We start from the raw sequence: 27,457 nt of genomic DNA on the forward strand, positions 1-27,457 counted from the left end.
TGATGCACAGGAGTAATGATTGTACCGCAGACAGAGTGAGATGTCGGGTTTAGGTTTGTTAGATGGAGGAAATACAAGAAGTTCAGTTTTTTTAGAGAGATTAAGTTTGAGGAACAAAAAGGTCATAGTGTTAGAGAGAGCAGATAGGCAGTCACTTGTATTTTGCAGGAAGGCAGGGGAGATGTCGCGGGAGGAGGTATATAACTGGGTGTCATCAGCATAGAGATGGTATTTTAGGCCAAACCTGCTGATGGTCTGACTGAAGGGGGCTGTATAGAGGGAGAAGAGAGGACCCAGGACTGATCCCTGGGGAACCCCAACAGAGGTAAGGGAGAGGTAAGGGAGAAGTAGAGCCCGAGAAGGATACACTGAAAGAGCGGAGAGAGAAATAAGTAGAAAACCAGATGAGAACAGTCCTTAAGACCAAGAGAGCGGAGCATGGAAAGGAGAAGCTGGTGGTCCACAGTGTCAAACGCTGCTGAGAGATCCAAGAGAATCAGCAAGGAGTAGTTTCCTTGTGACTTGGCCTTCAGCAGGTCGTTTGACACCTTGGTGAGAGCAGTTTTAGTAGAGTGAAGGGAATGGAAGCCAGACTGTAGAGGGTCAAGAAGAAAGTTATCAGAGATAGCGAGTAAGGCGAGAGTAGACAAGACATTCCAGGAGTTTAGAAACAAAGGGGAGATTGGAGACAGGTCGATAGTTGGCTGCACAGGATGGGTCTAGAGGTTTTTTTTTTTTTCTCAGTAGCGGGGTAATTACAGAGTGCTTGAATGAGGAGGGAAAGATACCAGAGGAGAGGGGAGGGAGAGGTTGAATATTTTGGTAGGGGAGTAGTGACAGCGGGAGAGAGGGACTGGAGGTGGTGTGAGGGCACAGGGTCACTAGGGCAGGTAGTAGGATGAGAGGAGGAGCTTGGCGACTTCTTCCTGTCACTGTATCAAAAGGCGAGAGTGAAGAGAAGGTGGGAGAGGGGATGGGATCTATGGGGCTTTGGGGCTGGGAGGTGATGTCAGAACGGATGGTGTCAATTTTGGATTTGAAGTAGGAGGCCAAATCTTCATTGCAGAGGTCAGTGATGGGTGACTGAGCCTTGGGCTTGAGAAGAGAATTAAAGGTGTCGAAAAGGCGTTTTGGATTTTTTGACAGTGAAGAGATGAGGGAGGTGAAATGATGATTGGCGAGGTGAAGGGCAGAGTAATAAGATTTGAGGGTGAATTTGTAATGCATGAAATCTGTGGAGGTTCTCTATTTCCTCCACTTTCAGCCGTCCTAGAGCACCGCCGAAGAAAGCGAGTTTCTGGGGTGTGCCAGGGCTGCCGGCATCTGTGGCGGGGTGTGCGGAGAGTAAGGGGGCTACAGAGTCTAGGGTAGTTTTCAGGGTGTTGTGGTAGTGTTGTGCGGCCGTGTTTGGGCAGGTTAGGGATGAGATTGGGGACAGGGAGGATTGTAGGGAGTCAGCAGGGAAAGCAGTGTCAGATGGTTGTAGCCAGGTTTCAGTGAGAGCCAGAAGGATTTAGCGATGAAAAGATTATGAATCTCTGAGTTTGTTGCACACGGAGCGAGAATTTAGGAGAACCCTGCGTTAAAAGACACTGGAGAGAAAGAGGGAGCAGAAGATGGCAGACAGCAGTTCTTGGTGAAGCTAAGAGTTATTTTGAGGGAAGTAAGAGGAGGTCACTAGCGAGGGAGAAAGGTGGGCCAGGATTAGGAGAGATGTCACCAGCAGCCAGAAGCAGAAGGATAGAGAGAGACAGCAGGTGGTTAAGCAGGAGGTTAAGAGACTTGTGACAGCGACTTCTGTGCTGCACAGTGGAAGGAAGTAGAAGACAGCACGTCCAGGAATAAAGTTGAAAAAAGTGTTTTAATGACACACCAGTACGCGACGTTTCGGCTGTATAAGCCTTTCTTAAGCAGTGAAAGGCTTAAACAGCCGAAACGTCGCGTACTGGTGTGTCATTAAAACACTTTTTTCAACTTTATTCCTGGACCTGTTGTCTCCTACTTCATTGCTGGACTTTATACCACCCTGGGCCAGGGTGGAGAGACGGGCACCCACCTCAACCACATTGGGTTTGTGCTGTTGTAAGATTTTTTTCCTTGCACAGTGGAAGGAGTTACAGGGAGGTGAGTAAGAGTGTACAGGGCATGGGAGCCATACATAGGGGAGGAGAGGAGAGAGGGGCTGATGTAGAGTTGTGTTTTCTCTCTATCCTACCCACCCTCCATCCGCACTGAAAATCAAGACATGTAGATGAGGGCAGATAAAAAGTTGAGGAAATATTTCATGGTTAAGTAGTTTGTCACTTAAAAAAGTATGTTTGGAGAGCTGTTCATTCTGTTCAATTCTGATCCAATTCTGGCCTAATTCTAAATATTACACTTAAAGTTGGCATTTTAAGATGTTCTATAATGAGACCAGGGTCTACAATGAGACCTTAGATCTAAATTTATACTTGGAGGGAAGTTGAATCAGACTTGATCAGAACTCAGGTGTGAAAATGGGTGAAGATAGAGCAGATGGGAGAAGCTCATCAGCTGGGAAAAGAAAGACAGTGCTGTGCTATGTTATACACAATCAGACATACTAATAAATGATCTATAATGAGACCAGACTTAATCATTTCCCGTTGTTGCACATTGTAGCTATACTCATAATTTAGTGATAAGCGAGTGCTAAAAGGCTCGGGTGCTCGTTACTCGAGACTAATATCTTCCGATACTCGAGTGCTCATTTCGAGTAACGAACCCCATTGAAGTCAATGGGAAACTCGAGCATTTTTGCAGGGGACCCAAGTTCGGTAGAGGGAAGGTCGTGTGAAAACCTGTCAACCTCAGAAAATGATGGAAACATAACTGAAATGGACTCGAAACAGCAGGGGCAGCATGTATGGATGCCTGAGGCTGCCTAATTGTACTATTATGCCAAATTCTAGTCAACAGCCTGGTTAAAAGAAGTAGGCATATGAACCACCCAAAAACTCAGCCTGACACAGCATGGCAGTGAGAACACAGGGAACCATTAAAATAGTTAGTATATGATGAACCACCCAAAAACTAACCCACCCACCGCAGCTCCATCCTCCTCTTCTTTTGTATATACAGAGCTGAAGAACCCATTAAGTAACTCTGCTTTCTCCTCATCCCCAGTTATTAACTCCCCATCACCATTGTCTATTCAACTGACAATTTATCACCTCAGTAATGTTAGGGGGTCTATAGATTACACCAAGAATAATTCTTTCACTCTTCCTCCCTCTGTAGTTCTACCCACAATGATTCCACATCAGTCATCACCTGCTATTGCATCTTTTACACTAACTTTAATAATATTTCTGACAGACATACTCCTCCTCCCCTTCTGCCCACCTGGCACTTCTGAACAACGCAAATCCCTGAATATTGACAGCCCAGTCATGTGAGGAGTCCAGCCATGTCTCCGTCACACCAACCACACCAATGGACTCCTCCAGAACCAAGACCTCTAGCTCCCCCATTTTGCTGGCTAGACTTCTGGCATTAGTAACCATACACTTTCTTATAATGAAGCGGTTAAATTCGATTGTTATATAAATAGGATTTATTACTGTGCTGTGACTACAATCATCCCCACTGTTCATCCGCAACAGATGGATCTCCCTATCCACTGCTCTTATCCTCCCCCCACAGGACCCTTCTCCCTATCCACTGCTCTTATCCTCCCCCCACAGGACCCTTCTCCTCCCTCCTCAATGTTCTGTTCCCTCTCTAACCTATCCGCCACTATATTACATACTACATTGTCCTCCCTCCACATCCCTAGTTTAAAAACCCCTCCACCCCTTCTAGGATTCTCTCCCCCAGCACAGCGGACCCCCTTCCATTCAGGTGCAAATTATCTGTGGAAAACAGTTTGTACCTCAATAAATTCAGCCCAGTGCTCTAAAAACCCAAACTCTTCTCTACACCATGACTTGAGCCATGCATTTAACTCCCTAAGCTCCCACTGTCTTTCCTGCGATGCGCATGGCACAGGCAGTATTCCAGAGAATACCACCTTGAAGGTCCTTCCCTTAGCACCTAGTTCTCTAAAACTTATTTTTAATAGACCTCCACCTACCTTGTATCCTGTCATTAGTTCCCACATAGATCACGACACCTGGGTCATCCCCAGCCCCCCAAGTAATTTATCCCCCTTTTCACCACATGCCGAACGCTGGCACCAGGGAGACAGCAAACCATTCGGTTGAGGCGGTCTTGGTGACATTATTCTAGCAGTCTTCCTGAGAATCCCCTACAACCACTAGCTGTCTAGGCCTACCTACAATACCATCCCGCCCACTACTAGTTGGACTGTTCCCCCGGCTGTTAGGGAGAACCGTATCCACTAGTGCTGCCATTTTGGACACTGATGCCCTTGCATGATCACCTAACTTGGCAATTTTGCTTGGGTATACAGCAGGAGAAGTGGCCTTCCTTTTCCTGGATCCCTTGCTGGTCCCTCTAACTACATTAACCCAGCTACTTGGGCCTCCTGATCCAGATCACCACCCTCCTTCTCTACCCCACTAACTTCCTTCTCAGTGAGCAGAAGTTCCCTCTGAAGGTTGTTAATTTCCCAGTGTTGCAATATACCTCTCCAGATCTCTAACTCGAGCTTCTAGATGGGCAACATGCTCACATCTGTCACAGTGGTACTCACCCTGAAACCCCTAGTCCAGTTGTGCGTACATGCGGCAGACTGCGCACTGAATAAAACATCCCATCTCACTAGCCATTATCAGTGCAAAAAAAGTGAAAGAAAGATTTAGCACTTACCAGAACTGTTAACTCCTTTTAACTCCCCTTTAACTCCACTTACACAAACCACTTGACAGCAAACCTATAGTGAAACAACTGTTATCAACCTGAATCCTTTCTATTTGGGCTTTCAATTTGAAATTTACTTAAATTTCCAGTCCACCCTATCCCTTTGTTTACCTTTTTTTATGTAGAAGACCTGGAAATCCATTGGTATAACAATATTTTATCTTCCTTTAGACTTTTTAACTGCCTCAATCGGTAAAGGTAACCTGGTGCCCCATTGTACTTCTTGAATGCTAACATTTGGACTAATGACACTTATTTTAGGAGCTATACTATTTGACACAAACTCTATTTACCTTTACATTAGCCCTAGCAAATGGAAAAACAAGCGTCCTGCCCAGTCCTCATCCGTATCTTTGTTACCCTTTCAGGATCTACATGTACCAAATTCTTGAAATTGTGGTATCTTTTATATCGATTCCCCTGTTTGTTTGTTTTTTAGCACCTAACCCTTTGACTATTGTATGTTTTTTAGCACCTAACCCTTTGACTATTGTATGTAAGTTCATAATTGCTCACTCCCTGGTGAACCTGTATGTGTATAAGATGGAGGAAATGTGTTTGGAATAACTCATGTGAACAGTCCTTATACCTCTGGCCATGAACATGAATTCCTGATATTGCACAGAAAAGGAGCTATTGTGATTTACTTTTTTTTTTTAATATTGTACATACTGTACCCTGTTTCGCCTGATTTTTTTTTTCTCCTGGGCACTTAGTAGAGAGTAGGGACCGCCTCCGTGGTTGGGGCCACCCTGTTAAGGAGGTGGGCACCCCAAAAGGCAGGGCCAGATTATCCTTGGCAGCTATAGTGTGCACTACCCACTCCCTATCCCACTACTGACACCTTTATCCACTTTTTTTTTTTTTTTTTTTTTGTTGGTCACCTATTTATCTATAAAGTTTGGTCTGACGATTTTTGTGCACCAATAAGTTAGATTTTAATAGGTCCAACTGTGGCTGGTCTACTTGTAATTTAATACAAAAGACTACTTACATTTATACATTCTATGACATTAAAGAACAACCAGTGGATAGGAACCATTCTAGACCCAGCTTAGAGATCATGTAGAGGAACCTTTTCAGCAACAGTAAGTTTCATAGGATGCGAGGCAGGAAGAGGGGGGCTGTAATGGGTGAAGGGGGAAGTTACCCATATGTTTTGGAGAGCGATTCTGGGGACTAATGATTAAAGGGAAGCCCTGGAGGGGGCCAGAAATGTGGTGAGAAACCCTTCTGAAGACTAAAGGGAGAGAGCTGAGCTGGGCACTTGGAGGTTTAAAAATTAAATGGGGAGACATTGGAATTAGACTGTCAAATATGACACAAGTGATGGGACTTATTTTTTTTTTTTTTTTTTGTCTTCCATCTTTGTGTACTATTAATTTTTGCGGACTTAAAGACTTTAACCAACTTTCTGTATACTTTATTCTTTCCGACACTTAAAAAAAAAAAGCCCCCAACTAAAATTTGTGCAAAAAAGGAATGTGAAAGTCGTTGTAGCTGAGTGAGGTGGCGTCTCTGACCGGATTTGATCCCTTGTGCACACATCCACATTGTCGCTAATGGAATCCCAAAAAAGTCTAACCATATCCGGCTGCGTCACCATTAGCCCTATTACCTCAAGATGTAATGATCTGCACAAGTACGAAGTCTATCATGTAGTGTTCACAATAATCATTTTTTTTTTTTTTTTTTTTTTTTTCACGAACGTTATGTCTTAATATCTAGGTGTGTGTGTACGAGAATTAGGGGCAAGTGGCTTGTAATGTGTATTTGCCTTTAAAAAAAATCACTGGAATGATATTTTTGTGAAATGGGTTATGATGGGAATTAGAAACTGTATTTTCCCCCTTACCCCGCTATATGGAAGAAATTATAGACTAGATAGAGAAGATTGGCAGTGACAGAGATGAAGAAATTGGAGAAAATCTGCCACTACAACTAAATGGAGGGAGGGAGGGAGGCATGCATGTGACTCAACGTTCTATTCCTATCAAAGTGGATGAATGGCTATCTAGAATGACTTGTATATAGAATAAAAAGAGGGCATGTGTCTTTGACTCTTTCCCATTTGGTAAATTGAGGGGGGACACTGCACAATGTCCAATACTTTATTGTGTGACTAGTATATAACGTGTGCAGAAATGTTAGTGTAGCATGTGGTATGATGTATAGTGTAGGGGACCTGTGCTGTGCTCTTTAAGATCTTCTGGGGGCTTATATACATTTTGTAGACATTTTTGTAATCTTTCCACTATAAGAACATCTTGGCACTTTTTACCCATATGGACATGGCGGAGCTCTTTCTAATCTAACGCACAAATCATGGATAGGCTTTTGTTTACTTTGCTGCCCAAAATCTGTATCTAAAAACTATACAGCAAGTAGACAGAGCTGCCGCTTGGCACAAAGGACACCTACAAGGAAGAATAGTAATGATAGAAACCATCAGATATACTTAAGACTCATTCCAATAAGTTATTCTTACCTGATTCATGGAGGTGAAGCTGCCAACTGTTTCTATGAAGGCCTTAATCCAATTACCACCTCTGTCCCGACAGAACTCATTAAAGAACACTTAAAGATAATGGATGATGTCCGTCCAATGATCTAGATGCTACTTAGCCTCAGAATTGTCTGGGGTCAAATGGTAAGATTCTGTACTAAGATTTGACATTGAGGAAACACTGGTGGGAGAGATGTATGTTGGCTAGGATCCCTCAGATGAATTTTGTTTCTGAGAAATCCCCTTTTCAGCATTCACCCAAAACATCAGCACCTCAGTACATTTACAGCTTTTATTAGAGTCTATGGCTAAGACCGCTCAACATTGTCAACACCTTAGGTAAATGTCTCCTCCATTGTGACAGTGGGTCCATCCTTCCAAAATTGTTCTGCCACTCAACAAAATTACAATATTCCTAGTTGGTGGGATCTGCTGATTTCCATGGAGAGGTCTGTCAGTAAGACGTAAAGGACAACACCAAAGGACCAGACGTCCAGAGAGGAGTCTATAACTAATGGCTTCTGGTCAGTAAGTTGTCTCATTTCTGGCGCCATGTATGATTTTAGAGCCTGACCTTCTGGTGGTTGTTGATCCCTTGACCTGTGAAAGTACAAAGTCATTAATTTTGAGGTGGCAGTCCTTATGGAACACCAGGAAGTTTTCTAGTCTGACATAAAGATGTACAAGTCCTTTTACACTCCATGAAGACCAGGGCACTGGAGATCTGTAAAACGCAATTCTTTACCACGTCTTTTGGGAGTCCTTTCTGAAATAGAGGGAAAAAAAATTACCAACACAATGGAAATAATATTACTATGGGAAGAGAGGACATAAAGAATGTAGGACTCTTGGTAATTCAGGGATTTCTACTTCATTAGGTGGTATGAGGGAATGGAGATTTCAATGTGTTGCCAGCTCCTGTGTGTATCCAAAGAAATCGCCAGTCTTGAAGGCAATGCCATATATTCCAATAATATTGGGATGACAGGAAGAAAGATGCTGAGCTCCTTAAGGAAGAAGGATTTGGTTGTCTTTCCTATGCAGGAGCTTTATGGCCATTGGTTGACCTGTTAATGAAAAGAACACAATAAATTGTACATACATCACTATCCCTGAATCACCCCTATTTCTAATCCATGGAGATTATGTCCTGTCTTTATCTACATACTATTCCATAGCTATAATGATGGATCATTGACCACACTTGCTTGTTACCTTCTCTATCACCATGAGTACAGACCCAAAGACTCAATGTCCAAGCTCTTACATAAGATGGAAGGTGTTTTCTAGATCCATCTCCCGCAGACCCTGGGAGGCCACGGAGACTAGTTCTTCCAGGATGTCCTGAACATTTTGCATGCTGGAAGCCATTGTGTAGATGGTAGAAAAAATGTTATGATTGGTTAAATCTTATGGGGATGTACCAGGCCTACACAAACCAAAGCAGCACATACACATGAAATATCAGAATTCCATAGCTTTAGATTCTTGCCCATGTATGCACTGACCTTAATGAACAGCCAGCAGAGTAGTAAGATATAGACCAATGTACAGCCTATACATGTAATACACGTAGAGGCTATTATAACCATCTACATGATCCTGGTAACACACGTAGAGGCTATTATAACCATCTACATGATCCTGGTAACCTAAGTATCTATACAGACCAAGCATAATGTCATTGATTTTTCCCTCATGCTTCATCCAGGCATAGGGTATACTGAATGTGAACTATGTCTTCTGAAGCTACCAATCGACATTGTCCATACACACTATACAAGACTTACATAGTAAATAAACTCACAGAAGTGTAAATCTATGTAGTAAAAAAATTAATATAGATGTAGAAATATTCATGGTAAATAAGAGAAGACAGTATATTACCATGAAGTTAATGCTGAGTTCAGAACTGAACAACAAATCCTTCACCAAAAGCGAAGTGTCAGGGAGGTAGAAGTAGTCTTTGGAAGCCAAGGAGGTGAAGAATAAGGAGCAATGAGCTCCCTGTTTGAAGGGAAATAAACATTCCCTTTCCCACATTCCTGGAGTTGAAGCCACCAACAAATTTTATGAAGGACTCTGAAGAATGGTTTCCCTTCATCCAATTTCCACCTCTGCTCCGACATAGACCGATATTTCATAATCTATAAACATGGATGGATATTGGATAATGTCCGCCTGATCTGGAGGCTTCTCACCATTAGAACTGCCAGTCTTTTAAATAGAAAGAAATAACGCCAAGGTTTGATGTGGTGGAATCACTCGTGTGGGGGCCATTTGTTGGACCAGACTCCCCTGCTCCATTTGTTTCTGAGAACCTGTCTTTCCAGCATTGGTCCAGGAACATCAATACTTGAGTACATTTACTCCTCCTATTATAGTCTATGACTAAAAGACCACACAGCATTGTTAGTACCACAGGTGAGTCTCCATGATACCAGTGGGTCCATTCTTCCTAAATCTTTCTGCCACCCAACAAAATTACAGTATGCTTGGTCATTTGTCATCCATTATAATTAATGGATTCTCATCGGTGACGTGCCTCATCTCTGGTGCCATGTAGCATCTCGTGCCCGAACGTCTATTGATTACTGTTCCAAAGTCTGTAATTTTAATGATGGGGCAGTCCTTATCAAACACCAGGATGTTTTCTGAGTTTTGCATCTCTTCACGATGTCTTCTGGGAGTCTTTCCTGAAATAGAGAAATAAATGAAGTCACCATAATGGAAATAATATTTCATAAGGAAGTAAATTGTGAATGTAGAGCTTAAGGTAATTTAATGGATTTCTACTAACATTTGATGGAATAAGGTTAAAGATCTCCATGTGTCGCCAGCTCCTGGGTGTATCCAAAATAGTTGCAGGTCTTGAAGCCAACACCATAAATGTCAACAATGTTGGGATGGGATGATAGGAAGAAGGCCATGCTGAGCTCCCTAAGGAAGGAGGATTCAGTTGTCGTCTTCCTATTCAAGAGCTTCATGGCCATTGGTTGATCTGTTAATGACAAGACAATGAATTGTAAGTACCTCACATTTACTGCTTCATAGTATTCTCATCGGACACATAGACCCTTCCAGTCTTATCTGTTCTTACTAATGATTCCATTATATCCCGAAAGAAAAAAATTATCATGTCCTGTGAACCACTAGACACATTTTCCCCATTTTGTGCCACTAGTGCTGAATCCTAATCCCATACATCCTGGTAAATCCATTTACTCTTACTTAATGCCCCCTGTTGTATCTAAACCATGGAGATTGTGTCCTGACTATTCCATAGCTATAATGATGGCTGATTGAATACAATGACCTGTTTTCTTATCTTTTACCATGAGCACAGACCCAAAGCCTCCATGTCAAAGCGCCTGAATAAGATGGTAGTGGTTTTCTAGATCCATGTTGTGCAAACACTGGGAGACCACAAAGACTAGTTCTTCCAGGATGCCCTGAACGTTTTGCGTGTTGGAAGCCATTGAGTCCTGTACAAGAGAGAAAAATTGTTATGATGATCATTATTAGTGAAGAGCGAGTACTAAAATGTTTGGGTACTCGAGACGAATATTCCCTGATACTCGGTTGCTCGTTTCGAGTAACTAACCCCACTGCGGTCTATGAGAACTTGAGCATTTTTGCAGGGGACCCAAGCTCTGCCCAGGGAAGGTTGTGTGAGATCCTGTCAACCTCAGAAAATGATGGAAACACCAAATAAATGGACAGGAAACAGCAGGGGCAGCATGTATGGATGCCTCTGGGGCTGCCTAGTCGCCCAGAATTTGGCATAATGGTGCAACAGCCTGGTGGTCAACCTGCACTAAGAAAGAAAGCAACCCTGTAGACTGGCTGCAGATGACAACAGATACTGGTTTAGACTGGTTTTTGGAGGTTGTTGTATAGTCTGGTTTTTGGAGGTTGTCGTATGGAGTCTGTGTGTAAGTGGTGCTTTATGGTGTATGCCACCTCTTAAACAGGACAATGAGCAGTGAGGTTCTATGTATTGCTGTGATTTATATAACCAAAGAAAAACAAAATTGAGTAATGTAGCAATAATTTTATTTAGATATTAAAAATACAAAAATGCAAAAAAATGAATCAACACTATAAAAACAGGGTGGCAATCCTGGAGAGATGTCACATATTACATAATTATACAGGAGCAATTCATAATAAAGAACACTAGGACCTGGTATAAAGTGCTAAGTGCCAAGACTTGTTACATGGGGAACCCACCCCTATATCAATTGTAGAAACCCTTCCCACCCCATATAAGAACCGCTCATGTTACCAAGGGATCACCAAGTCCGCTCACTCTCCATATAGAAGTGAGGAACCAAAGAAAAAAGTAAACTGATATGCAAATGATGGAAAAAAAAACAGCGACCTGTGAATAGAATAATCTGTAATAAGGCGCAGTCTCATCTACACATTCTAGTTCTTACATCTTATTTTTCATTTACAAAACTTATAAGAACTCCTAAGAATTTTTCTCCTTATGGAAACATTTTTAATTTTTTAAGAGAAAAAAAAGATTTTAAATCACGTTTTGTTTTTTTTTAGTTCCTAATTCCCTAAAAAATTGGATTTAAAATCATAGGTTATAAGACTGTATATTATAACTCCAACTTGTAAACGTCAATAAAACAGAACTCAATATGGTTTTCACCAGGTGATCTCTCTTGACTATTAATTAAAATTAGTATTTTTTTTCAGTTGGTAATAGAAGATCCTGAAGACATCCATTTTCACAGGCAGAAAGGTTAATTTGACCGCCATCACACAAATGGCTCATATTCACATCCAGGAACCATCAATTGCCAATTTTGTCTTTGATTCACCAAGGTTCCTGGGAATAAAGAACAAGAGCAGTATCAGATTCTTAGCAGTATAATGGGACATCTTCTATACATCAATATAATGGAGATATAATTGAGTATCTCAATAAAGGGGATAACTAAGATTGATAACTAAGATTGACTCCTCCTCTCTAGAAGTGACTTAGAGAGGGAAAATATTTAAGTAAATATTTAAGTAAATATCTTAGTAAATACACAAGTATTTTAATTTTGTTCCCCAGTTTGACTATTCTATGGCCAATACCCATTTTGATGCCCCTTTTTGGTACCAAAAGAAAAATGGTACCAAACCAAAGAAGTGATAATCCAAAAAGTTATATAAAAAAAAAAGTTTAAAAATGAAAAAAAAAATCATAGTAAAATAAACAATATTCCTGAACAATAGGAACAAAACTGTAGAGAAAAGAAATTACTGTGCCGACACACTATACACAATGTATCGAACAGGACACAGACAAACATAAAACATTTAGGGAAAACTCAACTTGTATCTGCCCCATGATGCATCCTTGGGCAGTTTCTTATTAAAGATGGCTCAGTTGGTTTTATAGAATTTGTAGTGGGATCCCAGATTCTAGTGGTCAATGCTGTTATACAATCCATGTATTGAGCTTAATGTTTCCACAAGATTGACCTGTTGGATAAGATATACAACACAACAAAAAAAAACAAAAACCTAGAACACCAACAAGAAATAAACATTAGGCCAACACAACATCTATTCATCACAATGGGATGTTAATTTAATTGTTTGCAAACAATTACTAAAAATGCTATGCTTGAGCTCAACAATACCACATGGATTTTACTTGGCATATTGGCCAAATATCTAAAATCCTTCATTTTGCATACTGAATGATCAGTTTACTTTTTCTGATACTAGTTGGAGTTTACGACCTGTTAGAACAAAGGGACTAACTTATGTTTTGTTTGACATCACACGACTAATGGCCTTCAACCTAAAAAGAAACACAAATAGAATTAGAATAGAGAAATTTACACCATACACAAACACCGCTTTGTCCATTACCAATCCGCCGCTATGTTCAGGTATATCACAGTATGCATAAAAGGTTCCCCATATCTAGTAACCTGTATTAGCACACTGCGCTGTACTGTTAATCAATAGGGGTAAGACAATCTGAGACCAACTCCAGAATAGCCAGAGTGGTAAGTTTGCCCATGGATTGTATGCTGGGATATTAACACCCTCCTTTTGTTCTTTACAACAAGATGGATTTTGCTGTTTCTTTGTCTCTCCTTTGGTTACATTGGGACTCTGCATTGTTTTTGACTCTGGTGCAGGTATAACAGGGTCAGCTTCCATGTTACCCATATCCTCATATGTCCCTGTGAACTCCTCTATGGGTGGAGATTTCCTCCCCAGACTGGACACAATCAATTTCCTGCTCAGGGTGTATATGAGGTGTATTACAGAACTGTTTAATATGCCCTGGCCTGCCATATCTGTAGCAATATCTAACGTATCGTCTCCTCTTAGGTCTGTACACATTAGATATATTTTCTGATGTCTCATAACTGTCTCTAGAATCTTCACACCAGTCCCTAAGTATGTTGATAAATCTTTCATAAGAGCTGGTATTCCTTAGAGCAATCCTTGTAGTGTAATCTACATTGCACTGATTTGCCATTGAATACAGGAAACTAGTGCGCTGGGGCCTCCCGCTGAGGGTAGTAGTAGGTGGTAGTACTGGGTAGGACCTGGGTAGCCAGTTGCCAGATGTCAGTTCACGTTATTGGCACGAGGGGAGCTGACTAACCCACTGGATCCTGACCATGCGGGGCCCGAGCAATTCTTCGTTGCTCTTAGTCAAGGCACCAATAACTAGACCAATGCCAGGGTTCAGAAACAATGGTAGTTGTGCGTTTGTTGCTATTGGTTACCACCGTTATAATAGTCTCTCTGGATGCAACCAGGATTGAGGCAGACTTGAATATAACTGAGGAATGGGTGATGCTGTGATGGTAGCGTTACTTTGAGCAAGGAGAAACTGAATGATGGGAGTAGTAGTGCCAGAGATATGATACTGGGTGGAATAAGCTGACTGAAATATTTGCTGTTTGATGAGGACGAATGATGAGGAGAGTAATGACTGAGAATGGCACCCAGATCTTGCTGAACAGGAGAAGCCTGAGGATCAGGGAAAGGTTCCCGACTGGACAGGAGTACTTCTGTGGTAATGCTGGTGCAGTAGAGAATAACTCCTTCTCCCCTGAAGGTGGAGAGAAGTCACACAAACTATTCCCTCTTGAAGATAGAGGAAAGGACTGAGGTAGACAGGAAGTGACACAGCATCCCCAGCCAAAGCTCGATGGCTATTGGGGTTACCATGGCAATAGGGGAAAGTCACGTGTCACCAAGCCTATTGCATTATCACTCCATTAAACCAAAGGCAGATCTATATCCATGAGAAATCCTAGACTTGAACACTAGGGGCCGAAATAATACCATCAGTTTGCAGTGGCCATTATAGTTTCCAGAACAGGAACAATAGACTACAGACAAATCCTGACACCAATATACACTTTTAGGAGAAATTAGAGAAAACCTCTGTTCAGGGACACTGCACTAGCATCATCCTGAGACATGTCTGGACAGTGGTATACAGACCTATATAAGGCCAGATAATTGTTACAGAATATTGCTGGATCATCATGCTGCCTGAACCTGGACTTTCTAAGAGCATTCTCACCCCTAGTGTCTCTCCCACCCAGGATATGCTGCAGTTCCTTCCTCCATAATTCAACGCTACAATAGTCACTTATATCTGCCAGTGATAACTGTGCTGCAAGTGGCCCTTGTAGCCAGGCTTGGAGCAGAGACCAGGCATCTGTTACTTAACCGATATTGTGTCACTACAGCTTCAAATCGATTAGACAAAGTTATTGGTGACTCATTGGTATTCTACATTCTCCAAGAACTTTACACAGCTGCAGCCTGTCCTGGATGGTGAGAGCTGGAGGGCTACCAGATAAAGCCACAGTGTCCATTACATCACCCCCATGCATAGATGAGAACGTGCAGATATTTGCTGCTTCACACTTACATTTGTGAGAAGACAAGGACAGGATATGCTGCTATCATCCCCTCCATTTGGCTGATCTTGCTCTCTAAAGATATTACATAGGCCTTGTATGATCCAGCCTTCAGCTCATATCTTTCTACCAACTCCACCAGCCCATTGTACCTCTCTGTGAGATCATTTATTCCAGCTTTTAGATTTTCAAACTCCTTGCTTGACCCTGTAGCAATTTCAACCACAGACTCAGTTACCCTTTCTATACTCTGACATTTGCTTCCGTTCCTTCTGCCACTTGGCCGCCTTCTCCTCAGCTATTTCCTTTTAACTTAACCAGCAATGCAATTTCATTACTTAATTTCAATTTCTTTAATTTCTTTCCAAACTTTTTACCATCAATCTTACCATTGTATACCTGGCACTGTGCTAACAATGTCCTAATCTGATCTCCCAGGCATTCATCTGCACATACCTGATAACTAGCAGAAGCATACTACTTAACATATTTTTCCACAAGTTCCATATTAATAAACAGTGATACTAAACCTGACAAAACTAATATTAACAGTGATACTAAACCTGACAAAACTAAAAAACAAAACACAACAAATAATACCGCAACAACAGCAGAACTGGGCCTCGCCCGACCAGTATCTTCCCAGTATACAAGACTCACAACATACACATCCAACCTACTCAGTATGAAACACTTCTAAGGACTCAATATCCACAACTTCCTCCACTACTCCAGCTATTGACCAGCAACACACAACCTGATTCCCAATTACACTAAGCTTGCTGGGCTCTTAACATGAATAATTTTAAAAGAAACTTTACACTTACCAAAACTTTGTTGTATCCACGATCCAGACTCCTCGATTCCTTGATCTTCGCCTCTTCAAATTCCACAGAGAATCCTAAGAAACGAGTCTGCTCTGATCCAAATATCTGAAGTCTCCACAGTCCCATCCGTGGTGCCAAATGTAGGATCCTGTTCTCTGCTACCTCTCCTAGCCTACGCTCTCTGGACAATAAGGCGTCACAGCTTTAAAATGAATAAGGGTTTAATACAAAAAAAAGATAAAAGTATAAAATAGAGTAAATAGACAATAGAAAAACCTTCCTCCAATGTCCTATACTGAGAAAATACACACATTAATACAAATACATACAAAATCTAGCTATATCCCTAAGTGCTATATCTCTCACACATAAAAGGTCCTATATTTATATGAAAAGAACACACACCCACAGTTCCACCCCTGACTCCAGTAACGTCCGTCCTTCATGACAGTTCCTCCAATCAGTGGGCAGAAATGGAATATCTGTGACCTCCCACATTCCAGTGGGCTGCTTGTCTTCTTCCTGCAGGTGGCGCTCTCTCTCTTTAAATCAGTCCTTGTCCTTTCGTTGACCCTCTGGGACTGAGCTGCATTGTTCTTCAAGGGTGATAACAGCTGCCTTGATCCATTGTACATGGCTCCGCAGGGCTGTTTATCTGCCTTACGCAGGGGCTGTACATGATCCCAGTAACAGAGCTCCAGCATGACTTGTTATAAACATCACACCCTGGTGATAACCTGCAAGAGTCCATTCAATAGCATCTGTTTAACCACAACAGCTCCATACACACCCAGGGGCTATTCCAGGTTTGACAGGAGCCCCCTGTAGAATGCTAGCTTCCCCACAGAATCTCCGCTCTCCCCATCAATCTCAGTCCATGATACACATAGAATATTCTCATATAGGGCATCTTCCATGTTTGTTCCAACAGGCCCCTACAAGAAATATGGGGAAAAAGCTGTTTCGGGTAAAACCCGCTCAAAGGACAAGGGGGCACTGCCTCCGCCTGGAGATAAAGGTTCAGTCTCCGGAGGCGACAAGCCTTTGCAATGAGAACTGTGAATCTGTGGAACAGTCTACCACAGGATCTGGTCACAGCAAAAACATTAGAGGGCTTCAAAAGCAGCTTAGACAAGTTCTTAGCTTCTATGCATATGCATTTGTTATTTTGGTCTACCATCATCTGTCCCCCTTCCCTGTATCCATCCCCTCCTTGGTTGAACTTGACATGCGTTTTTTTTTTTCAACCGTATAAAGTTTGTAACTATGTACCCTTTATGATTTGATTTTTCCATCTTCTATAAATGGGACAAAAAATTATTTTATACTATAGCTAATCATACATTGCCCCTTCTCTATATATAATGATATTAATGGATAAACACTAAATATCTAGGAATATTGGACTGTTATAATTTGGGGTGAATGTCCCCCCCCCCCCCCATGGCCATCCCAGGAGACTGTACAATATATTGTTTAACAGACAAATGGATGTTTTTAGACCACAAAATACAATGTAAAATAAAAGGACTTAAATAAAATTGACATAATTCAGATCCAGTCCATTATTTTCCTCAGTAGATTGGACATTCTGAGACAATTTTATCAGACTCATCATCAGGTTGTAATATAAATAATAAATACTACTGTATGAAAAGATAGTAAATCCCTTAAATGCAGCTAAATCCAAATGCCGACCCTCCACCCTTTATGTCTCCCCTTCATATACTTCTATATCTTCTCCTGATAAAATGTTCCTAAACTTTTATACAAATTCTAACACTATCATCTTCCCCATCTGCAATGTATTATTATGTGACTATTAAATAATGTGCTGTATGTTGTACTATCAGGCTGTCTATATGATATGTAACAATTAGAGATCAGCGAATCTCAAGCATGCTCGAGTTTATCCGAACCCCAACTTTTGGCATTTGATTAGCGGTGGCTGCTGAAGTTGGATAAAGCCCTAAGGCTATGTGGAAAACATGGATAGTCATTGGCTGTATCCATGTTTTCCAGACAACCTTAAGGCTTTATCCAACTTCAGCAGCCGCCACCACCCTTGACACAGAAGTGCCGCCTTAAACTTTTTTTTACTCAGTACACTGTATGGCTGTCTAACATGATTCACTGTTCAAATGTTCTTACAAGAAAAGTTCTGGTGTACAAACAATAATGACATATAAACCATCAGATTTACAACCCGCATTTCTATCTAAATACCCAAGGAGAAACAGTTATGAAATAATTTATTTCCTTACCTGATTCCTGGAGTTGACGCCACCAACAGTTTTCAAGAAGAATGGTTTCCCTTTATCCAATTTCCGCTTCTGCTCCAACATAGACCGATATTTCATCATCTATGAACATAGATGGATATTGGACAATGTCCGTCTGATGATGTGGAGGCTTCTCACCATTAGAACTGCCAGTCTTTAAATAGAAAGAATTAACGCCAAGGTCTGATGTGTTGGAATCGCTTGTGTGGGGGCCATTTGCTGGACCAGACTCTTCAGATAAATTTTTGTTCATGTCATCTGCGCCAGTATTTTCTGAGAACCTGTCTTTCCAGCATTGGTCCAGGAACATCAGAACCTCAGTACATTTACTTCTATTATAATCAATGGATAAAAGACCACTGAGCATTGTTAGTACCACAGGTGGAAATCTCCTCCCATGGTGCCGGTGGGTCCATTCTTCCTAAATCCTTTTTCCACCCAACAAAATTACAGTATTCTTGGTCATTTTTATTCACTGACTGCCATGAATAGGTCCCTGTCAGCAAGTAGTATAAAACACCACCGAAGGACCAGACGTCCAGAGATGAGTCTATGACTAATGGATTCTCATCGGTGACATATCTCATCTCTGGTGCCATGTAGCATCTAGTGCCCGACCATCTGGTAGTTTGTTCCCTTGACCCTTGTAAGTCCAAAGTCTGTAATTTTAATGAGGTGGCAGTCCTTATCAAACACCAGGATGTTTTCTGGTTTTATGTCCAGATGTACAAGTCCTTCACTCTCCATAAAGTCCAGGGCACTGGAGATCTGAGTCGTGCATCTCTTCACGATTTCTTCTCCGAGTCCTTCTTGTAATAGAGAAATAAGTGAAGTCAACACAATGGAAATAATATTACAAAACGAAAAGAGATTAGGAGTGTAGGGCTTTAAGGCAATTAATGGATTTTTTACTTACATTAGGTGGAATAAGGTCGAAGAGATCTCCATGTGTCACCAGCTCCTGGGTGTATCCAAAATAATTGCAGGTCTTGACGCCAACGCCATAAATGTCAACGATGTTGGGATGGGATGATAGGAAGAAGGCCATGCTGAGCTCCCTAAGGAAGGAGGATTCAGTTGTAGTCTTAGTATTCAAGAGCTTCATGGCCATTGGTTGACCTGTTAATGACAAAACAATGAATTGTAAGTACCTCACATATACTGCTTTATAGTATTGTCTCATTAGACACATGGACGCTTCTTGTCTTATCCGTTCTTATCAATGATTCCATTATATTATGAAAGAAAAAGAATGATCACGTCCTGTAAACCACTAGATAAATTTTTAGCATTTTTATCAGAATTCTAATCCCATACATCCTGGTAAATACATTTAATATTCCTTAACGCCCCCTGTTGTATGTTAACCATGGAGATTGTGTCCTGACTATTCCATAGCTATAATGATGGATGATTGAAAATACTGACCTGTTTTCTTCTTTCACCATGAGCACAGACCCATAGCCACCATTTCCAAGCGCCCGAATAAGATGGTAGGGGTTTTCTAGATCCAAGTCATGCAAACACTGGGAGGCCACAGAGGCTAGTTCTTCTAGGATGACCTGAACATTGAAAGCCATTGAGTCCTGTACAAGGTAGAGACAATGTCATGATCATATTTTTCCCTTGCCATATATAAACTAAAGCCACACAAATACATGACATCGAAAAAATTTCCATATCTTAAGTACTGTGAGGAATATGGACAGCCCTGTCTATTCATGAGTGTGTAGTTATATTATATGTGGTTGAGAAAGTGAAACACTACAGACTGTTGTGTATTCCACTCACTGGCACTCACAGGGTTAAAACACAACATCCAAAGGCTATGGATTCTCAGAGCATACAAGGACCAAACTTTATTAAAGGGTACAGTGCTTACAAAAATAAAGGGAAAATAAGATTACATACATACATGCAATAACAGTATAAAATAAAGGAGAAATAAGCAGAAACTATCTAACACTTACAATAGTTGTTGCCTTCCCAGGGGGTAGGAGAAATCATGGATCGCAGCTCAGACTGACCCCCTCCACTGCCACCCAGTTTAGCTGTTGGCACCATGTTTTATACAGTCAAAACTCAGCTCAGATTTCCGAGCCACCCAACAGGTGATTAGGATAATGAGTTGTCCCTAATTGGCTGATTAGGTGATAATGGGGAAGGACCAGGGACACCTCATTGCATATGTCCTGTAATTGAACCATTGTCCTATGGTTGGGGGGTGTTGTGTTTCAGTGGGTCTATCCATTCTTTGAAGTAGATAAGAACTCCAGGTTTCCTGAGACCCTCAATAAACCAGGCCTGGTGTTTCCTGACCAGAGACCCTCAATAACGGGGGAATCGGCTAACCCCACTCCCTCCCTTCGCTAGAACTTACATAATACAGAAATAAATAACACACACATTTTGGCAAAAATTTAGCAGCGTATGCTGCCTTTTATTATAACTTAAATACACATATGGGGAGGCCTGACACAAATCACGCCCTCCTTTTCCCCAGGAACCAAGGTGAGGGTTACCACCAAAAGTAGGCCCCCCCCCCCACATGCCCTACTTTCCGCCACCATCAATACCATCTTCGCGCACTCCACCATCGCATCCTGAAGTGCATTATTGAAAATGTCCAGTCCAATCTCCAACAGATGTACATTGTCTGTGTGATACAGACCCTCACAGGTATAGTCAATCAGTTCATCATATCCAATAGCCACACCACCACGGTCCAACACAAACCGCTTCATTGCCTTATTCACCTTCTTCCAAGATCTCTCAATAGCAGGCATTGACCTTGCCTCTTTCCACCATCTCCTCTGCACCATGCAAGACCACATGATCGTTACTCCTGGCCACCTTGCCAGCCATCTGTCCATCTCCCGTCGGATACCATGTATCAACTCCAGTGACATCATCCGACACATCGTTGCCTCCTGCATGATCACGTCTGGGGGTGCGCACCCTCTGGATATCTCATCGATCATCTTTGGCAACTCATCCCAGTGCAGGCCTCTCTTGCCAAACCACTTTACCACGCACTTCTCCATGGGCAAGCCCAGCAGTCTTTCTGCCCAATGGATGTTAGAATGCCCAACAATCCAGACAGACTTCTTTCCTGAAACAAAAAACAGAAACAGTGACAGTACAGCATAACCAAAACATTTCCACCAGTAAGTTTATCACTCCACTTCCCCATCAGTGAATATCACGCACATAGGCCTTAAATGCAGCAGATTTCCATCTGCCTAGCCTCCTAATCTGCTCCTCCCCCAAACCCTTTGCCGCTGCTTCCGAGGCTGCCCAAATACGAAAAGAATGCGACCCGTACTCATCTGCATTCAAACCAGCTGCCGCCAAAGACTTTTTCAACATTGCACAAAACTGAAAACGACAACGCACTCCCGTCCTCATGCAACAAAAACGCACCCTCACTGTTACCCCTTACCGCCATATACTTCACTACCGCTCCCCAAGGGCATATCCGCCCACCAGTCTTCCTCAGAGACACCCACGTCCCCTTACCCATCTGATCTGTCTTAGACCTAGAAATCAGACACATGACATTCCCCCCTGATAACTGCACATCTCCCCACCGCAGGCCCAAATGCCCCTGTTTCGATTCTGCGACCAACTCCCCTACCCTAAATGCCCCAGAAAATGCCAACACAAAAGCTGCCTCCAACAACACTATCTCATACTTGTCTCTACATACAGACTCGAAAACCGCTAATAGTCTAACAAAACGCCCCGAATCTATCGGCTTCCTCTTATCTCTCCTATTTCCTTCGACTCTCGCCCAACCACTCAACACTCTCCTTACCGCAAAGGACCTAGAGGGGTCCTCTAACCCATATGTGAGGAAACGCCCATATAGATAGGGCTGCAACCGTTGCAGCTGGTGCTGGAGTTGGAGCATTTGGAGCTCATGCTCCCGCCTTTCCCGTTGCTCACGCTGCTTACGCTCACGCTCTTCCTGTATGAGCGCCAAGAGTGTGTTGTAGGTGTCCCGGTCTCCCGCCTGGAGACTGGCTACAGCGGCTTGCATGAGGACAGAGGAACTGTCCTGACTGTGAGGCTGCGTGGAGGATAGTCGCTCCCCTGTAGAAGGGGCCGCAAGCGACTGGCTCTTTGGGGAACCCTGGCTGGGCTCCCCCCCCCCCCCCCCCCCCACCTTCCGCATTATGGATAGCCGCCTCCTCACCGTTCCTCATCTGGCCTGCATCCTCCTCGACACCCTCAACAACATCAGCAGCTTGCCTAGTTTTGCTCTTGGAGCGATTGGTCATGCTTGCACTGTTAGGCAACGACACTACGCTGCAACCAGATGCACTCACACACTGTAATGTATTTGCACTCTGACTGTTTAGTGCTGTGCTGATCTTAAGACCCCAGTGCAAAACGCTGCTACTGGTAGTCTTTAGTGTCTGTGAGTTTGGTTCCCACACTCATATACACTATTAATAGTCTCGATCTCACCGCTGCCACCAATATGTGACGTCCCACACTCCACCAGGAGTACGGGAGGTCAGCTGGGTATCGATTTACACCGCCACCCTGTCCACGTGGGCACAGGAAGACTGGTAAAGCTGCCACCAGCTTCTCGTTAAGATATAATACTATATCGGGCCAGAAGTCAGCCCTGAGTGATAGCGTTAGCTTGCGAACAAGGGCGTGTGGGTACGTTGATCGAGACAAAAGAACAGCCACAGATTAAATAGGATATTTAATTGCCTTAAGGGCGCACTAAACACACAATATACACAGGATAATATATACAGTGGTCAGAGACAAAGTACAGGTGGTAGCACAGACAGTTTTAGCAATTGGTCGTTACCGTAATTTGGGTGGTAAAGCGAAGCATGGGAGGCGTGTGCTTGCTGCGTTGGTTTTCAGGAACTTCTCCGCCCTATCGTCCTGGCCTCCCCGGACAAAGAACAATGGGTCCTAGCTAGCCCCTGGGATATATACACCTGGCCGCCACGCCCCCCTCCCAGGTGTGGGCTGGTCTCAGCTACTCCCCCTTGGGCTTACAGCCCAAAACCCCTATAACCCCAAAGTGGGTCATATCTTCCTAACATCGGGTCATAGGGAGATGGTTCTGGTACCACTGGGTCCGGCTGGGCCCTTAGAACGTTTGGAGACCAAACACGACTCCTTTACCCAGCTCGGTCTACCAGTTCTCCGTATCTCCCTATCCCGGGGTCCCAGAGAGGAGTGAGACACAGAGGGACGTTCGGGTGGGTCAGACGATTCAGAAAATCTACTTTCCATATGGCTAGGCCGCACGGAAATTCCATAACTCATTATGGAATTATGGTGCCACTCAGTCTGGAGATATTTGCTCTGATCTAGGTAGGGGAATCTCTTATCAGGGCTTTGGATGCCTGTTGGCCTCTCAGAGTGATACTTTTCACACTTAGGGACCTGGAGGGCTCTGGACACTAGACCCCCCTGCGGAGTATGGCTTCCTGGCAGATGGTGAGCCATGGGCTATATTGATATATAGTTATATCAATATATTGATGAACCATACTCCCTTTTCCTCACACCATATACTCTAGAAAAGAAAAAAAATGCCGCTACCACAGTGGAGGCCCTCCCCTTACCAGCACCAGCCCGCTTTATCCTACCCAGCCACCTCCACAAAATGTTAACCACAGTTTCACCCGGATACTGAGTTGCAAACGCCCTCCATCTCTTCCATTCATTGGCATATGTCTTCCAAGTCTTCTCCGCCAATGATCTTCTCACAAGTCCACTTAGAATGGGGTCACCACCTGCCAAACACAAGCGGGCAGTGTTCACCGATCTTCTCTGCTTTAGGCACTTCCATAAAGAACTCATCCATCTTGCCCCTCGACAGTGCATCCGCTATCCCGTTGCTTACCCCAGGTACATGTTTAGCCTTAAACTGAATGTTACACTGCAGACACCTAAGCACCAAATACCTTAACAGGCGTATGACCGGCCCGGAACTACTGGAGAGATTGTTTATACCATTAACCACGCTCATGTTATCTGACCAAAACTCAACCCACTTATTACTCAATTCCTTACCCCATAACTCCACCACAATTGGAAATAGCTCCAGCAAAGTCAGATTCTTAACTAACCCCCCTTCTACCCAACTCACAGGCCACTTCCCAGCACACCATCTTCCACCAAAATATGCTCCAAACCCATAAGAACCAGCTGCATTTGTAAACAACCTCAATTTCAGATTTGACGCTGGCTCTTCAATCCATACTGCTGTCCCGTTAAACTCCCTCAAAAAGGTATCCCAAACAACCAAGTCCGCCTTTAACTCCCTCGTCACCCTGATTTTATGGAAGGGTTTTTTCACCCCCACCATGCTCCTCTCCAACCGTCTGCTTAAAATCTTACCAATGGGAATCACCCGACAAGCAAAATTAAGGGAACCAACCAAAGACTGCATCTCCCTCAACTTAACCTTCTTGCTCTCCCCGACTCTCTTCACTAATTCCCTCAGAGCAACAACCTTCTTGCTCGGCAATCTACACACCCCAACTTCAGTATCAATTTCAATCCCCAGACAAGACAATCTAGTCGTAGGTTCCACAGTCTATCATGCGCCACCGGTACCCCAAATTCATCTAACAAACAGCCAAATGCTTCAGCCATTAAACTGCATCTGTCCGACCCACCCGGTCCAATAAACAAAAAATCATCCAAATGTGCAACTCTATCCCACCCAGTTAACTCCACCAAACACCAATGCAAAAAGGAACTAAACGCTTCAAACCATGCACATGAGATAGCACACCCAATCGGTAGACGTTTATCAACATAACCCCCTTCAAAACACCCCGTAAACCTGAAACTACTAGGATGCAGCGGGAGTAACCTAAATGCTGACTCAATATCTACCTTGGCTAACAAAGCCCCCTTTCCCGTACTTTTCACCAGCTGTACAGCATCCTCAAATGACTGATAATGCACTTAGCACAGCTCCTTCTCAATCGCCCCATTCACTGACCCCCCTTCCGGATAAGACAAGTGCTGAATCATTCTAAATTTACCCTCCTCCTTCTTGGGAACTACTCCAAGTGGAGAAAGGACCAAATCTCCTAAAGGGGGGGGGGGGTCTGAAAATGGGCCCGCCATTCTGCCCAGGCTCACCTCCTTCCCCAACTTCTACCTCAAAACCTCTGGATGCTCCCTTACTGACTTCAAATTCTCCTGAGCCACTCCCTTAATTTGTCCACCCTCACTGGAGTTGCCCCCTTTTCCTGCAGTCCGAAAGGACTGCGGCCCTAGACTCTATTGCCAGGGGCCTTCCTGAAGCAACCTACCTGAGGATGATTAAAACCGCAAACTCCGCAGCTATGCCGAAACTTGAAAGCAAACCCCCTATTGCACCTCTTCTCATTATAAGCCCAACAAACTGCCTTAGGCTTACCTAAACCAGCCCCACTGCTGAACCGAGAAACCGCTGACCTCTCCCTAGCAATCAGGCGAGACCACAAATCCAGATCCTTCTGGCCAAACCCCAAGACCTTATTCCCCACCATCTTCTTCCTAAATGCTGTCATACTCGTACCAACCCAAACCCCCATAAAAGGAATAAGCATCAATAATTAAATCCATATAACGCCACAGATCCCCGCACAACTCCGGCTTCTGCTCTGTCATTATACTAGCAAAAACCACAAAGCCCTTAACCCAATCCACAATAAGCTTCCTTTTCTTCTCAGTCACCCCTTTCTTATCATCCCGCTCTGCCACAGCTTCCCTCGTAAGCTCAAATATATCAACAAACAAACTTCCCTTCCCTTATCTTTCTGACCAGTGTGAGTAACTAGGGGACAGGCTACAAGCATAAGTATCTCCCGCCCCCAAAACCCCTCTAAGTGCCTTAATCTTCTTACTGCTACTATCACCCCGTTTTTCCCTTCCTCTTCAATAGTTTTACACACTTCCTAAAGGCTCTCAACATGCCCCCTCCCCCTTCTGCCGCCTCGCCATCTGATGAATCAGAGGACGACTCACCCAGCTCGAATTCTTCCTGGACACCCGGTTGTTCCTCTGTGGTTGCCGTCTTCTGCGATGAACTCCCCACTCCTTGCCCGCCGTCTTCTCCAGATCCTTGGTTTCTAGAATCACGAGCAGAGGGCCAGTTTTCATTCCACACAACTGATGTCGTCCCCCCACCTTCCTGCGGCTTATTGACCGTTCTGTCTTCACCCCTGTCCCCTGAAGGTGCCTGATGGGTCACTACTTGCCATATAGCTGGCTGAACGCCACCCACACCCCCTGCTACTTGGGAGTGGACAACAGAAGGATTAGTACACTGCATATGCGCAAAATTAGCCCCTTGAAACACCTGAGCATAGGGAAACTGCATAGCCCAAGCCGCCCCTTGCCGATACATATAATTATAGGGGGCTGGCAACTGGGCTGAATTGAAACCTCCTGCAGGCATAAATGGTGAAGCAGAAGCACCCCCTGCCCCCCAAACTGCTGGCAAAACACTTCCCTGCCACTGACCACCACCCCCAAAACCAAGACTGCACAGGATTATATGGGGGCACAGCACAGGAGGCACCCAACTGCTGCCTCATACCATTGCCACTTATTCCTGTGGCTCCCTGAGCAAATGGGACCTGGGGGAAACTCTGGGCGCCTAGGAAGGGGTATGGGGCAAGACCCGCGCCGCTGCCTAATGCAGGGTCCACAGGACCCAAGGGCCCTAGTGCAGTCACGGGTCCGCCCGCATACTGCTGTGGCCCGTGACTCCTAGCATTGGCGTTCATGGGGTGGGAGGCATCTACATTGGTGGCCAGGGGAAGCCACGGACCAACGCTGGTGGCTAGGGGTTGCGCAGTGCCCGCAGCTGGTATCGCCTCGTGCGCCTGCGCTCCGGACACGTCACTTCCGGTCGCGACTGGAAACACGTGACCGCCAGCCGGAAGTGGATGCGCCGCATCGCGGCCATTATCCACGTGGCCCGCAAGACTATCCATGGGCCGAGCGGTGACCGGAGCAGCGCAGGCGGTAAGCGGGAAGGCGGGGAAAAAGCAGGGGATGCAGCGGGAGCGGATGGAGGGGCCGGAGCGGGTACAGAGG

The 27,457-nt window shown here is 43.8% G+C and overlaps 1 protein-coding gene and 1 pseudogene across 2 annotated transcripts in view; one reads left to right on the forward strand and one right to left on the reverse strand.

The window, feature by feature from the left end:
* The window catches only part of LOC138786710 (zinc finger protein 665-like), a 524,499-nt gene that overhangs the window by 187,375 nt on the left and 309,667 nt on the right, over nucleotides 1–27,457 (forward strand). The gene's annotated exons all lie outside the window — the stretch shown is intronic.
* LOC138787561 (posterior protein-like) lies at nucleotides 13,548–16,726 on the reverse strand (annotated as a pseudogene).

This window comes from Dendropsophus ebraccatus, chromosome 3 (assembly GCF_027789765.1).
Source record: "Dendropsophus ebraccatus isolate aDenEbr1 chromosome 3, aDenEbr1.pat, whole genome shotgun sequence".
Lineage (NCBI taxonomy): Eukaryota > Metazoa > Chordata > Amphibia > Anura > Hylidae > Dendropsophus > Dendropsophus ebraccatus.